Source organism: Artemia franciscana, chromosome 15, assembly GCF_032884065.1.
Source record: "Artemia franciscana chromosome 15, ASM3288406v1, whole genome shotgun sequence".
In the NCBI taxonomy this organism is placed as follows: Eukaryota; Metazoa; Arthropoda; class Branchiopoda; order Anostraca; family Artemiidae; genus Artemia; species Artemia franciscana.
The window spans coordinates 10,596,009-10,612,472 of NC_088877.1; the positions used below are offsets into that span (position 1 = coordinate 10,596,009).

Here is a 16,464-nt window from a genome sequence, read left to right on the forward strand (position 1 = left end):
AGTCAGAAGTAGTATTTGATGCATTATTTCTGGTCTTGTGCCAAGGGACTGATTTAACCATTGTCAGGAAGGAGAAAGGGTGGCCCTAATCTTTTGTGTCCGAGATGTATTTAGGATGGGTCCATACCTCAAACAAACTCAAAGGAAAGAAACAAGCGGTATCCCAGTTGTGCCTTTTGGGAACCGTTCCAAGCAATTTGAGGAACAAGAAGGAATTTCCCTATATTGTTGTCATTCTCACGTCTTCGTAAGAAGACGTTTGATCTCAAACCAACTTAGTGGGAAGCAATTGTTAGTGTTCTAATTATTCTTATTGGAGGTTGGGATGCTAATCTCATGACACTTTGTAAGATTACAAAAAAGTTTGGTAAATTCTAATAGCAAGTTTTCCGGACGTCCCTTTAGGGGGCCAAACGTGGTCCAGCTTCTGCAGGGGAAAACGAGTCCCTCAATTTTTGTCCTACCAGAAGAAGTTGACAATAGCTAATGCTTTAGGTTTACTTGCCACAAAACAGGACTATCGTGACTTCTGCAGGGGGGGAAGGGGGAATGACGGGTAAATATTTTTAATTGTAAGGGTGTCTATTAGAAGGAAATGTTTGAAGAGAGAGTTCAGGATCGACTTGACCCCTGTGGGAAATGAAGGAGAGTTCCAAAATTCTTATTATTAGCTCACCTACCAGAAATAAAAACCCAAAGAAACTTGGAATGAAATAGGAGACTGGCTAATAGTTGGGCCTTTTTATTGAATTCATCTAATCTGGCCTCTTTGCAGGGGTGGGTATCTCGGAGGGATGGATAGATCTTGGAGGAGAGAGATGGGTACTCAGAACGCTGTTTGAAATGATTCATCAAAACCTGGTCAACGTCTACAGTAATGGTCTCAGGTGTCCGCGCTTAATCAGACTTCTATGAAAAAAGCTACTATAGCTTCACTAGCATCCATAAGAAGACACAATTGAATCTCAATTGATAAACAGCTAACAGTACTGACGCATCTATGAAGGGTTAAAATCTAATTCTAATGACACTGATGCCTACATTATTTCTAGGGTAGTTAAGCTTGATTATCCCGAAGGGTGAAAGAGAGAGTCCTTGGCCCTCTCGTGACTTTCTGAACGTATCAAATGACAGTAGCCAGGTTCTCGAGCAGCCATTGCTCGAAAAATTGTGAGTGTGGTTAGAGTTCAGCATAAGCAGGCTCGAAAAATTCCTCGTCAGACCCTTCATGACAACTACCCTGCTGAATCTACAAGGTAACTATGGATGATCTGTTTTTTTATCCCTTGCTAAGACTTTCTTTTGCAGTTCCTTAACACCAAATTATCCATAAGAACAAAGCTTTTCTGATGGACGCAAAGAGGTTAAAACTTAAATATAAAAATTACTGTCCGGCAGTACTTGTAACGCATATCTGTTGCATTAGCTCAAATAAACTACCTCATGATATTTCCCCATACTCTCAGAATTAAAAAAAAAAAAAATTGAAGAGTAGAAACATAAAGCGCTTTAGGAGTCTTTTACAGTAGAACATAAAGTATTCTCTGTGGTTTTGGATAATTTGAATCGGCTTTATTTAGTGAGCTTTGTAGATTATCGTACCTGGTGAACTGAAGGTGCCTGGTGAACTGAAGGTAGTTCAGTTCAAGGTTGAACTTCAGAAGTAGTTCAGTTCACTGAAGGTGAACTGTAGTAAGGAGTGACCCGGCTCAATAGTAACCGTAACTCTAAAAAATGGAATTTTGATACCAATAGTTACATCAAAAGAATTGCATTTAAATGCTGATTTTAAATATATAAGTTTCATTAAGATCAGCTATACCTATCAAAAGTTACGAGCCTGAGAAAATTTGCCTCACTTTAGAAAATAGGGAGAAACACCCCCTAAAAGTCATACTATCTTAACAAAAATCACACCATCAGATTCAGCGTATCAGAGAACCTTATTGTAGAAGTTTCAAGTTCCTATCTACAAAAATGTGGCATTTCGCATTTTTTGCCTATTTGTTTATTTGTTTTTTTCCCCAGGGATGATCGTATCGACTGAGTGGTCCTAGAATGTCGCGAGAGGGCTCATTCTAATGGAAATTAAAAGTTCTTATGCCCTTTTTAAGTGACCAAAAAAATTGGAGCGCACCTAGGCCCCCTCCCACGCTCATTTTTTCCCAAAAGTCACCAGACCAAAATTCTGAGATTGCCATTTTATCCACCGTAGTCGAAAAACCTAATAACTATGTCTTTAGGGACGACCTACTCCCCCGCAGTCCCCGTGGGAGGGGCTGCAAGTGACAAACTTTGACCTGTGTTTACATATAGTAATGGTTAGTGGAAAGTGTACAGACGTTTTCAGGGGGATTTTTTTTGGTTTAGGGGGGAAAGTTAAGGGGGGTTACGTTGGAGGATATTTCCATGGAGAAACTTCTCATGGGGGAAGAGAATTTCAATGAAGGGGGCATAGGATTTTCTAGAATTATTTGAAAAAAAAACAATGAAAAAATAAATATGAAAAGTTTTTTCTACTGAAAGTAAGGAGCAGCATTAAAACTTAAAACGAACAAAAATTATTACGCATATGAGGGGTTTACCTCCTTATTATACCTTAATCTTTACGCTAAAGTGTTTTTAGTAATTTCAACTATTTATTCTACGGCCTTTTTGATTCAGAGGTAGGTTATTCTTAAGGGATTGGGACAAAATTTAAGCTTTAGTGTAAAGAGCGAGGTATCGACGAGGGTTGAACCCCCCTCATATACGCAATAAAAACATACGAACATAGAAGTTCGCTACGTAAGTTAATTCGTAGGTTACGTACATTTTTTACCAAAGAAAACATTTGTAAAAAATTAAAAGTTCTAGTTGCTTTTTTAAGTAATCAAAAAATTGGAGGGCAACTAGGCCTCCTCCCTCGCTTCTTTTTTCTCAAAATCTTCCGATTAATTGCAATTAATTAATATGCAAATTTTTATTTTAATTATTTATGTGCGGAGTGCCAAGATCGAAACATGCATTAATTCAAAAACGTCCAGAAATTAAAAAAAACAAGTTTTTTTAAAATGAAAGTAAGGAGCAACATTTAAACTTAAAACAAACAGAAATTACTCCGTATATGAAAGGGGCTTTTCCTCATCAACGCCCCGCTCTTTACGCTAAAGTTTCTTACTGTTTTAAAAATAGAGTTAAGAGAAAGAATTGAACTTTAGCGTAAAGAGCGGGGCGTTGAGGAGGAAAAGCCCCTTTCATATACGGAGTAATTTTTATTCGTTTTAAGTTTTAATGTTGCTCCTTACTTTCATTTAAAAAAACTTGTTTTTTATTTAATTTAAATTAGAGACAAATTCAAAAATTTGCTTTGAACACACTCGTACTATCAGAGGCAACGGGATAGCATTGCCTATAGAAAAGGTCATACGGCTCCAATGTTTTACTATAATTACTATTTAATTTTTTCTCCCAGAGGCACTTCATATGGAACGGGTTGTCGTATAAACTCTAAAGGAACGCATTCAATTGGAAATCGTAAGTTATGGTGCCCTTTTTCAGTTCAAAAGTGATCGGAGGGCAGCTAGCCACACCCACGTCCTTTTTTCCCAAATACATCCGATAAAACTTTTGAGGTAGCTATTTTGTTAAAATAGTTCAAAGATCATATAACCAAACTCGGGGGTTGACACAACCCCCAGGACCCAGAAGCAGGCATTGCAAGTTATGCCCTGGGGGTAAATATGGTTCTTATGGAAGGGATGCTCGCATGAACTTCAGAGCGGGCTCATTTGATTGGAATTTATATGTTCCGGTTCATTTTTTCAGAGTGAAAAGAGGTCGGAGAGCAAATGTATCAGATAAAAATGTTGAGATAGGCTTTTTGTTAAAAATAGTTCAAGGGCGGATAACAATAACTTCGGTGTCGGCACAACCCCCCAGGGCAAGGGGCAGGTGTTCTCAGTTATACCCTGGGGGCATATAAAGTTCTTATGGAAGAGATGCTCGTATAGACTTCAGAGAGGGCTCTTTTAATAGGAAATTGAAAGTTCTAGTTCACTTTTTAAAAATCAAAAGTGATCGGAGGGCAGCTATCCCCCCTCCCCACTACGCTTTTTTCCTCAAATGCATCAGATAAAAATTTTGAGATAGGTATTTTGTTGAAAATAGTTCATAGGTAAGATAACAAAAACTCCGGTGTCTACAAAGCCCCCAGGGCCAGGGACAGGCTTTGTAAGTTATGCCCCGGGGGCATATATGCTTCTTATAGAAGGGATGCTCGTATATACTTCAGAGAGGGTTCATTTGATTAGAAATTGAAAGTTCTATTTCACTTTAAAGAGTCAAAAGTGATCGGAGGGCGGCACCCCTTACATATGAACCATGTATGCACCCAGGGCACAACTTACAACGCCTTCCCCCAGGCCCTAGGGGTTTGGATCGACACAGGAGGTTTTTATCTGATTTTTAAACTATTTTAAAATGGCTATCAAACTTTTTATCGGGAGGGTTTGGAAGAAAAGGGCGTGAGGGGGGGCTAGTTGCCCTTGAATCTCTTTTGAATCTCAAATGATAAACTAAAAATTTCAATTTACAATTAAAAGAGTCCTCTCGGAAGTTTACAAGATTATCCTTTCCATAAGAACCGTATATGCCCCCCCCCCAGGGTATACCTCACAACGCCTGTTCTCTGGCCCTGGGAGGTAGTGTCGACTCCGGAGCTTTCTTTATCTAACCTTTTAGCTATTTTTAACAAAATGGCTGTCTCAAAATTTTCATTTGATGCATTTGAGGAAAAAGGCATGGAGGGGGGGGGGGCTATTTGCCCTCTGATCTCTTTTGACTCTTAAAAAGTGAGCTAGAACTTTCACTTCCCAAACCAATGAGCCCTTCCTGAAGTTTATACGAATATCCATTCCACAAGAACCATATATACCCCCAGGGCATAACTTATATTTCAGAGGCAACACAATAGCGTTGGCCATAGTAAAAACCATACGGCTCCAATGTTTAATTACTAATTTATTATTTTTCCCCAGAGGTATTTACTATGGTAGGGGTCGTCGTATAAGCTTTGGAGGGGGCTCATTAGATTGGAAATTGGAAGTTCTAGAGCCCTTTGAAAGTTAAAAGTGATCAAAGGGCAAATAGCCCCCAACGCCATTTTTCTCAAATGCATCAGATAAAAATTTCGGGATAGCCATTTTGTTATAAATAGTTCAAAGATCCTATAACAAAAACTCCGGTATCAAAACAACCCCCAGGGCCCGGGGGCAGGCGTATTAAGTTATGTCAGGGGGGCGTATATGGTTATTATGGAAAGGATGCTCGTATAAACCTCAGAGAGCGCTGATTTGATTGGAAATTGAAAGTTCCACTTCACTTTTTAAGAGTTAAAAGAGATGGGAGGGCAGCTAATCCCCACCTAACGCCCTTTTTTCCTCAAACTCATCCGATAAGGACTTCAAATTTGAACTGAAGTTATTGAAAAAAGAAAAAACAAAAAATATATCAATGAATACCAAAATTAACGGTAAATCTATATACATAAAAATAAGTTGTCTGTGTGTGTGTGTGTGTGTGTCGAGTGACGTCATGTTTGTTTGTCGACTGACGTCATGTTTGTCGACTGACGTCATTATAAGGATTGAGCTGTATGCGTCATGAAGTTATTTGTCGACTGACGTCATGTTTGTCAACTGATGAAATTACATACCGGGACACCGGGACACAAATGACGACCGGGACACAGAGAATATAAATGACGACCGGGAACCTCAAAGAGAAATTACAGACTGGGACACCCGGACACAAATCACGACCGGGACACAGGGAATATAAATGACGACCGGGACACAGGGACACAACTACAACGGGGACGCCGGGGGCACAGGCGGGATATATAAATGACGACCGGGACACAGGGATTGTTTGAATAGAAATTATAGACCGGGACACCGGGACAAAAATGACGACCAGGACACCGGGACACAGGGAATATAAATGACGACCGGGACACTCAAAGAGAAATTACAAACTGGGACACCGGGACACAAATGACGACCGGGACACAGGGACACATCATTAGAATAATGAGGTATAGATCTGAATACGGATTATTTTTCCCATGGACAATTATATGTTGCATGTTCAAGAGTCAGTAAACCTGACAATCTATTTATATGCAACATATATATATATATATATATATATATATATATATATATATATATATATATATATATATATATATATATATATATATATCTATCTATATATATAAAAATAAGTTGTCTGTCTGTGGATGGATGGATGGATGGGTCAGGTGACGTCACCTGAAAAAACTGGATCAGGTGACGTCAAAACTGAAAAAACTAAAAAAGGCAAAAACTACAAAAAAACTAAAAACTAATAAAAAAAATAAAAAAGCTAAAAAACTAAAAAAACTAAAAAAAGGCAAAAACTACAAAAAAAACTAAAAACTAATAAAAAAGCTAAAAAACTAAAAAAACTAAAAAAGGCAAAAACTACAAAAAAAACTAAAAACTAATAAAAAAAAATAAAAAAGCTAAAAAACTAAAAAAACTAAAAAAACTAAAAAAAAGATAAAAAACTAAAAAAACTAAAAACTAAAAAAAAACTAAAAAAAAAGGAAAAAACTGAAAAATAAGCTAAAATAAAGGTAAAAACCAATAAAAAACTAAAAAAAAAACTGAAAAAACTAAAAAAATGCAAAAACTACAAAAAAAACTAAAAACTAATAAAAAAAGTAAAAAAGCTAAAAAACTAAAAAAACTAAAAAAACTAAAAAAAGGTAAAAAACTAAAAACAATAAAAAATAAAAAAAAAATAAAAAAAAGGAAAAAACTGAAAAATAAGCTAAAATAAATGACGACACTCAAAGAGAAAGCGACCAGGACAAAAGGAATGTTCGATTAGCAATCAACAAAGCACCGGGACACAGGGAGTATAAATGACGACCAGGACATAAGTAAAAAAAAAATTAACAAAACTAAAAAGAAGGTAAAAACTACAAAAAAACTAAAAAGAAAAAAAAAACTAAAAACTAATAAAAAAACTAAAAAATCAAAAAATCTAAATAAACTAAAAAAGAAAAAAAAAGGAAAAAAATAAAGGAGAAAAACAAAACTAAAAAACGAATGTATATACAGACCGGTACACCGGGATACAAATGACGACCGGGACACAGGGAATATAAATGACGACCGGGACACCGGGACAGGGAATGGTCGATTAGCAATCACCATCAACAAAGCTCAAGGGCAATCATTAGAATCATGAGGTATAGATCTGAATACAGATTGTTTTCCCATGGACCATTATATGTTGCATGTTCAAGAGTCGGTAAACCTGACAATCTATTTATATGCAAAGACAATGGGACAGCAAAGAATGTTGTATATTCGCAAGTTTTACGTAGTTAAAACCATATATATATATATATATATATATATATATATATATATATATATATATATATATATATATATATATATATATATATATATATATATATATATATATATATATATATATATCACAGGTGGGACATAGGGACACAACTACAATGGCGCGTAACGACTTACGCGCGCGGGGGGGCTTGGGGGGGGCGCGAAGCGCCCCCACCAACTAGGTGTTGGGGTGGCGTGAAGCGCCACCCCAACAGCTAGTATATATATATATATATCTTTATTCACAGGTGGGACACAGGGAAACAACTACAATGGCACGTAACTAATATGGCGCGTAACGACTTACGCGCGCGGGGGGGGGGGCTTGGGGGGAGCGAAGCACCCCACCAACTAGGTGTTGGGGTGGCGCGAAGCGCCACCCCAAAAGCTAGTTACACATAAAAATAGCAACCACGTCAACATATTCTCCCCTATAAGGATCTATAGCCAGGAAAAAGAGGGGAGAAACAAAAACAAAATAAAAATATACAAATAAATTCATCAAACATTTTTAAATAATAAATTCACATCGTCAAACCAAATAATATCCTCCCTGCCCCCGAAAAAAATATAAGCTAAGCAAGGGAGTAATATATGATTCCACCAACAAAAATAAAGTACAGAACCAATCCGGAGACATCAACTCATCGGGGAACCGGGGAAAAATTATATGGTTCTTGTGGAAGGGATGCTCGTATAAACTCTATAGAGTGCTCATTTTATTGAAAATTGAAAGTTCTGGTTCACTTTTTAAGAGTCAAAAGAGATCGGAGGGCAGCTCGCCTCCCCCCAATTCTTTTTTTCCAAACCCGTCCGATACAAATTTAGAGACAGCCATTATTAAAAAAAAAATAGTTCAAAAATTAGATAACAAAATCTCTGGTGTCGACACAACCCCCCAGGGCCCGAGGGGTTAGGCGTTTTATGTTATGTCAAGGGTGCGTAGGTGGTTCTTATGAAAAAGATGCTCGTATTAACTTCAGAGAGATGTCGTTTGATTGGAAATTAAAAGTTCTAGTTCACTTTTGATGCTTAAAAGATATCAAAGGGCAACTATTCCCCCCACCCTTTTTCCCCAAACCCATCCGATAAAATTTTGAGATAGCCATGTAATTAAATATAGAAGGTCAGATAATAAAAAGTCCTGACTCGATGAAACCCCCAAGGCCCGGGGCAGGCGTTGTAAGTTATTCTCTTGGGGTATATATGGTTTTTATGGAGGGGATGCTCGTATAAACTTTAAAGAGGGCTCATTTGATTATAAAATTGAAAGTTCTAATTCACTTTATGGGAGTCAAAAGAGATCGGAGGGCAACTAGCACCCCGTCCACGTCCTATTTTCCTCGAAACCATCCGATAGGAACTTTGAGATAGCCATTTAAAAAAAATAGTTCAAAGATCATATAACGTCAACTCTGGGGTGGTTGACATGATCCCTTAGGGCCCGAGGGCAGGCGTTGTAAAATATGCTTTTGGGGCATATATGGTTGTTATGGAAGGGATGCTCGTATAAACTTCAGAGAGGGCTCATTTGATTGGAAACTGAAAAATCTAGTTCATTTTTTAAGAATAAAAAAAGATCCGATGTTAACTTTCCCTCCCCAACGCCCTTTTTTCCCCAAACCCATCCGAAAAAATTTTGAGATAGCCATTTTTTTGTATAGTTCAAAGGCCAGATAAAAAAAATTCGATGTTGATGCATCCCCTCAGGGCCCGGGGGCAGGTGCCTTAAGTTATGTCTATAGGGCGTATTTGGTTCTTATGAAAGGGATGCTCGTATAGACTTAAGAAAGTGCTCATTTGATTATAAAATTGAAAGCTCTAGTTCACTTTATGAGAGTCAAAAGAGATCGAAGGGCAACTAGCACCCCGTCCACGTCCTATTTTCCTCGGAACCATCCGATAGGAACTTTGAGATAGCCATTTAAAATAAAAATAGTTCAAAGATCACATAACGACAACTCTGGGGTTGACATAATCCCTTAGGGCCCGATGACAGGCATTGTAAAATATCCTTTTGGGGCATATATGGTTGTTATGGAAAAGATGCTCGTATAAACTTCAGAGAGGGCTCATTTGATTGGAAACTGAAAAATCTAGTTGATTTTTTAAGAATCAAAAAAGATCCGATGTTAACTTGCCCTCCCCCACGCTCTTTTTTTCCCCAAATCCATCCGATAGAAATTTTGAGATAGCCATTTTTTTTATAAAGTTCAAAGGCCAGATAACAAAAATTCGGTGTCGATGCATCCCCTCAGAGCCCGGGGGCAGGTGCCTTAAGTTATGTCTATGGGGCGTATTTGGTTTTTATGAAAGGGATGCTTGTATAGACTTCAGAAAGTGCTCATTTGATTGGAAACTGAAAGTTCTAGTTCAGTTTTTTAAGAGGCAAAAGAGATCCAAGGGCAATTAGCCCTTCTAAGCCCTGTTTTCCCAGTCACATCTGATCAAAATTTTGAAATGGACATTTTTTTCAAATTTCTTATAGGCCAGATAAGAAAAAATATAGTGTCGATGCAACCCCCAAGGGCCCGGGAGCAGGCGTTGTAAGTGACGATCCGGTGTCATATATGGTTCTTATGGTAGGGATGCTCGTATAAACTTTGGAGAAGGCTCATTGGATTGGAAATTTAAAACTCTAGTTCACTTTTAAGAGTCAAAAGAGATCTGAGGGCAATTAGCCACCTCTAGCCCTTTTTTCCCCAAACCCATCCGATACAAATTTTGAGATAGCCATTTCTTAAAATAGTTCAAACATTAGATTAGAAAAACTGCGGGGTTGACACCCCCCCCCAGAGCTAGAAAGAAAGTATTTTAAGTTATGTCCCAGAGGCGTATCAGGTTTTTATGTAAGTGGTAGTCGTCTAACTTCGAAGGCGTTGTAAGTTACGTCCTGGGGAATATATGGTTCTTATGGAAGGGATGCTCGTATAAAATTCAGAGAGGACTCATTTGATTTAAAACTGAAAGTTCTAGCTCACTTTTTAAGAGTCGAAAGAGATCCGATGGCAACTTGCCCTACCCCCTCGCAATTTTCCCCCATCCAGAAGAAATTTTGAGTTAGCCATAAGCCATTTAAAAAAAAATAGTTCAAAGATCAGATAACAAAAAATCTGGTATCGATGCAACCCCACAGGGATCGGGGGCAGGCGTCGTAAGGGCATATTTAGTTCTTATGAAAGGGATGCCCGTATAAAATTCGGATATTTGATTGAAAATTGTAAGCTCTAGTTCACTTTTAAGAGTCAAAAGAGACCCGATGGCAACTAGCCTCCTCTAGCCCTTTTTTTACTTAAATCCATCCAATACAAATTTTGAGATAGCCATTTTTCTTTAAAATAGTTGAAACATCACACAAGTCCCCAGAGCCCAGGAGAAAGTGTTTTAAGTTGCGCCCCGGAAGCGTATAAGGTTTTTATGTAAGTGGTGGTCGTATAAACTTCGAAGGTGGCTCGTTTGATTAGAAACTGAAAGTTTCAGTTTACTTCTTCAGAGTCAAAAGAGATCCGAGCACAACTAGCCCCCTAGCCCTTTTTTCCCCAAATTCATCCGATACAATTTTTGAGATAGCCATTTCTTAGAATAGTTCAAACATCAGGTGACAAAAACTGCGGGTCAACACAACCCCCGAGAGACCAGGAACAAGTGTTTTAAGTTATCGCCCGGAGGCGTATAAAGTTCTTATATAGGGGGTGGTCGTGAAAACTTCAAAGGTGGCTCATTTGATTGGAAATTGAAAGCTCTAGTTACCTTTTTATGAGTCATACAGACACCCTCTTTTCCTCAAATGCATCAAATAAAAATTTTGCGATAGCCAGTTTATTTTGAAATAGTCCGGCGATAAGATAACAAAAACCTCGTTGTCAACATACCCCCCCCCCGCCAGGGCCAGGGGAAGGGTTGTAACTTATGCCACGGGGGCATCTAAGGTTTTAATGGAAGAGTTGGTCGTATAAACTTTGGAGTGGACCCAAACGATTAGAAATAGAAAGTTCCAATTCACCTCTTAAGAGTCAAAAGTGATCTGATGGCGATTAGCCCCCCTCCCTCCCAACTATCATTTTCCCTAATGTGTCCAATCGAATTTTTTATATAGCCATTTCACTGAAAACAGGCCAAAGATAATATAGCTAAAACTCTATGGATAAAACAGCCCCCCCCCAGAATCTGCGGGCAAGTATTGTAAAATATGCCCTGGGCGCATATAAGGTTTTTAAGGAATGGATGGCCTTATAAACTTCAGAGGGGGCTTATTAGATTATATATCAGAATTTCCAGTGCCCTTCTCCAGAGTGAGAGGTGATCGGGGGGCAACTAGTCCCCTAAAGCCCTTTTCCCGAAATACATCCAATCAAATTTTGATATAGCTATTTTGTTCAAAATAGTTTAAAGATCAAACAACAAAAACCCAGGAGTCGACACATCCTCTCAAAGCCCGGGGACAAGTGTTGTAAGCTATGCACCAAGGGAATAAAAGGTTTTATGTAAGGGGTGGTCATATAAAATTCAGAGATGACTCGTTTGATTGTAAATCGAAAGTTCTAGTTACCTTTTTAAGAGTCATCAAAAGTAATTGGAGGGTATCTACCCCCCCCCACGCCTTTCCCCCCAAATACATCCGATAAAAATTTTGAAATAGTCATTTTGTTCAAAATAGTCAAAACTATATTAGAATAACTTAGGGGTGGAGAAATCTTGCCTAGCCCCCAGGGTAAGGATTGTAGCTTATGTAAGTTGCCCATTGTTAGAATCTAAGATTATGTGGAAAGGGTGGTCGTACTAACTTTGAAGGGGGCTCATTCGATTGGAAATTTAGACCTCTAGCTCTTTTTTAAGATTCAAAAGTGATCAGTGGCCAACTAGCTACGCCCTACTTTCCCAAAGGGCATCTGGCCCAAATTTGGGAGAGCAATTTTGTTCAAAATAGTTAAAAGGCCAAATAAATATGCTTCCGGGGTTGACCCCCCCCCATCCCCAGTGAAATGGCTCTGAGCTATGCAAGTTATTTATTGTTACTTTGCTATTTTGTTTACTTTGATACCTAGTTTAAGGGATTTACGTGGCAACTTCTATTTACGGTGAAAGGGCTGTAATTTGTGCAAGATGCTTACTTTTACTTTGATACTTTGTTTACTTTGATGCTTTGTTAACTTTGATCCTTTCTTTACTTTGATATTGTTACTTTGATACTAGTTTTGATACTTTAATGAAAGTTTGATGTTAAGAAAAACTTTGATTTGAAATTATGATCTTTTAAAAACCTGAAAATTTTTATAGTCGTAAAAACGAGTAAAAATTAATTAAAATAAAAACTTTCCAAAAGTTTTCCCCCCAATTCCTTCCGAAAAATTAGGGATATGTACTTCCAATGAATGGTTTCTTCACTATAAACAAGAGTATGGCTACTACCCCTTTCCCAAGTGGTAAAAGTATCAACTTCTTACTTAAATAACTAATTCCCTTAATTGGAATTATAATTTTCTTACTTAAGTGACAAGATAAGTTCTGCAAAATTAGTTTAACTTTTTTTTATTATAAAAATTGGGAAAACAGAATTCAAACACAAGTGAGAATTGAATTAAGCATTAGTTGTTAGACCGCGATCGTTTTCAGCGAGTAGGGGTTATGTACTTCCACTGAATGGTGTCTTCGCTACAAACAAGAGTATGGGTACTGCTCGTTTCTCTAACGTTAAAAGTGTAAGACCTACTACGTATTTGGTGCTTTACTAAAAAAAATTGTATTACAAATATTTTCTTTGGTTATTATTGCAACATTGAAAATAAAATGAAATTTCCAATGAAACCAGACAAGGATTTACTAATAAGTCCACTAGGCCCTGCGGCTTTCACTATTCCTGAGGTTTTGGGGATTTCCCCAAAAATCTTGCAAAAAAAAGAGCGTCAAGAACGCTTGGGCCTTGGTAAAAATCCGGCCTGGGTGAATTAAAATCTTTAACTGGTGAACTTTCAGCAATTAAGATCATTATATAGCCAATATTCCATCTAATTTATTAGTTCTTACCAAAAGTGTTAATTTATTTTATAATAGAAAAAATATTTTGAAATAGGGATTTTGAAAGCTTAAAATTTTGGCAATCAAAAACAAACAGAGATTAATTGAAAAAAAAAACTTTCCGAACAAGAAGCTTTCTAAAGAAAGTAAAGGCCAAATTAAACTTAAGATCAGAAGAAATACAAACCTACAATATCTCAAACTCAAAACAGCCAGAAATTACTATTAAAGAATAAATGAAACCCAAAAACGAACAGAAATTAAATACACAATTATATAAGAAAAGCATACAAAAGGTACATTAATAAATGAATAAATAAATCTCAAAACGAATAAATCATATGTTGAATATGCAAATCAAGCTTAAAACGAATAAAAATATTTTTATATTGTGGCATAAATGAAATCCAGAACAAACACAAATTAAATAAGCAATCAAAGCAAAAAAAATAGTAACTAATATAACTGAGTAAATACATCTTAAAATGAGTAAAACTTAAACTGAATATGCAAATCCAGCTTGAAACGAACAAAAATCTCGACAAAGAAGAGTTTGGGTTTTGCCTCCTTCTTTTTCTGTAAAAGTCAAAAACCTACTGCGTCATTGATGCCTTACTGAAAACGAATTGTATTACTAGTATGTTCTTTTGTACTTATTACCACATTGAAAATAAACATAGAAATTACTGTAAAATTAAATTTTGAACTGATGAACTTTCAGCAATCAATATGATTACATATCAGGTATTTAGTTTAATATAATTAGTTCTTTCCAAGACTGTTCAAGACAAATATAGCTTCACTACAAACAAGAGTTTGGATACTACCCCCTTTCCCTAACTATATCAAACAGTTCGTGGTAACGAACTGTAGTAAGGAGCGACCCGGCTCAATAGTAACCAAAACTCTAAAAAATTGAATTTTGATATCAATAGCTACATCAAAAGAATCGCATTTTAATGCTGATTTTAAATATATAAGTTTCATTAAGTTTAGTCTTACCCATCAAAAGTTACGAGTCTGAGAAGATTTGCATTATTTAAGAAAATAGGGGGAAACACCCCCTAAAAGTCGTAGAATCTTAATTATCCCTCGCTCTTTACGCTGAAGTTTGACTCTTTGCCACAATTCTACTTTTTGAAACAAGTAAAAGCTTTAGCGTAAAGAGCGAGGGATTGCGGAGGGGACAACCCATTTAATATACGTAGTAATTTCTGTTCGTTTTAAGTTTTAATGTCGCTCCTTACTTTCAGCTAAAAAAATTAGTTTTTTTTTATTTAATAGCTTTAAAGCCTACATAGTCATTGGTGCTCCACTGAGAACGAATTATGTTACAAATATTTTCTTTTCCAGTTATTATAGCATTGAAAATGAAGGTAAAATAACTGCGAAATAAAATCTTGAAATAAGATTTTCCAAAAATTAATAGCATTATATATCAAAAATTCAGTTTGATTTTATTTGTACTTTTCAAGACTGGTCAAAACGTATAACAGTTTTCAGTAAAGCGCCAATGACGCAGTACGTTTTAGTCTTACAGTGAATGAAGGAGCAAAACTCAAACTCTTCTTTGTCGAGATTTTTGTTCTTTTCAAGCTGGATTTGCATATTTAACTAATGTTTCACTCGTTTTAAGATTTATTTACTCATTTATATTAGCACCTATTATATTAGTAACTATTGTTTGTTTCTTTGCTATAATTGTTTACTTAATTTCTGTTCGTTTTGGGTTTCATTTAGGCCTCAATAGCAAAATATTTTTGTTCGTTTTAATCTTGATTCGCAATATTAACTTAAGCTATACTCTTTTTAAGATTTATTTATTCATTTGTATTAGTAGCTTTTGTATGTTTTTTTGCTATGATTGTCTATTTAATTTCTGTTCGTTTTGGGTTTCATATATTCTTTAACATTAATTCCTGGTTGTTTTAAGTTTGAATTATTGTAGGTTTCTATTTCTTTTGATCTTAACTTTATTGGGGCCTTTACTTTTGTTTAGGAAACTTCTGTTTAGGAAGGTTTTTTTTTAATAAGCAGAAACGTTAGAAATTCTTGAATGTTTAGTCGTATTATGCTTTGCTAATTCCTGATTAAAATGTATATTAGTTGTTTTTTCTGTTTGAGTAGAATTTTCCATATGCCATAAAAAACTAAAATTATCAAAACATACTACTTCTTTTTATTATTGTAATGCACTTCTTTAATTTATATAATACTTTTTTGTATATAACTAAACTACTAAACTTACAGGATTTAACTGAAGCAAGGATCATCCATTCAATACAATCCTGTTTTCTACAAACTACAATTAAATAAAAACTGATTTTTCTATCCTTTTCTGTAGCCTATGAAACACTAAGTGGTTCGATTGTTTCATCAAATGAGATACGTTTCTAAGCAAAGTGATCGACCGAAAGTCAGACTTGCGCACAATTCTAGGCTACTGCTTACTGACAAGCCTAGGAGGAGAACAAAGTCTTAGAGACAGAAAGACAATGAAAGAGAAAGGGGGCAAAAAGCTTGCGACATCTCGGCGATTTTGTCACAGAGACAAATAGTGTAAAGATCAGTAAGAGCTAACAATTACTAGATGATCTCTTAAAACGATTTGGCTATGCCTGAAGGCTATAATTTCTAAATTTAACAGAATTAAGTTTTCCGCTCCCAAAATTGCCTTTGAAACAGCTTGCGGTGACAAACTATTTTAAGGAGTGAGCAGGGCTAATAGTAAGGGATATTTTTAAAGTAGGAATTTTAATAAAATCTTATGACAAAGAAGAAAAAATAATAAATGAACAATAAATTAAATAGCTGAGAAAAACGAGAGTAATTCCAGCCAGTGGACAAAAAAGAAGTGAAAATAAGCAGATATTTCGACATGGACCTCGGTCAAGCCGTCTTCAGTGCTAAAAAAAAAAAAGAAGCAAAAAGCATCTTTTTAAGTAAATTCGAACAGATCAGAGGAATCACCGGATATATATATATATATATATATATA

General features: G+C 36.2%; 1 protein-coding gene across 1 annotated transcript in view; it reads right to left on the minus strand.

The window, feature by feature from the left end:
- LOC136036032 (uncharacterized) overlaps positions 1–15,823 on the minus strand; it is a 113,571-nt gene extending 97,748 nt beyond the window's left edge. The window contains exon 1 of the mRNA XM_065717962.1: positions 15,715–15,823. The gene's annotated coding sequence lies outside the window, so the exon portion shown is untranslated. The remainder of the gene's footprint in view (positions 1–15,714) is intronic.
- Positions 15,824–16,464: the final 641 nt, after the last annotated feature.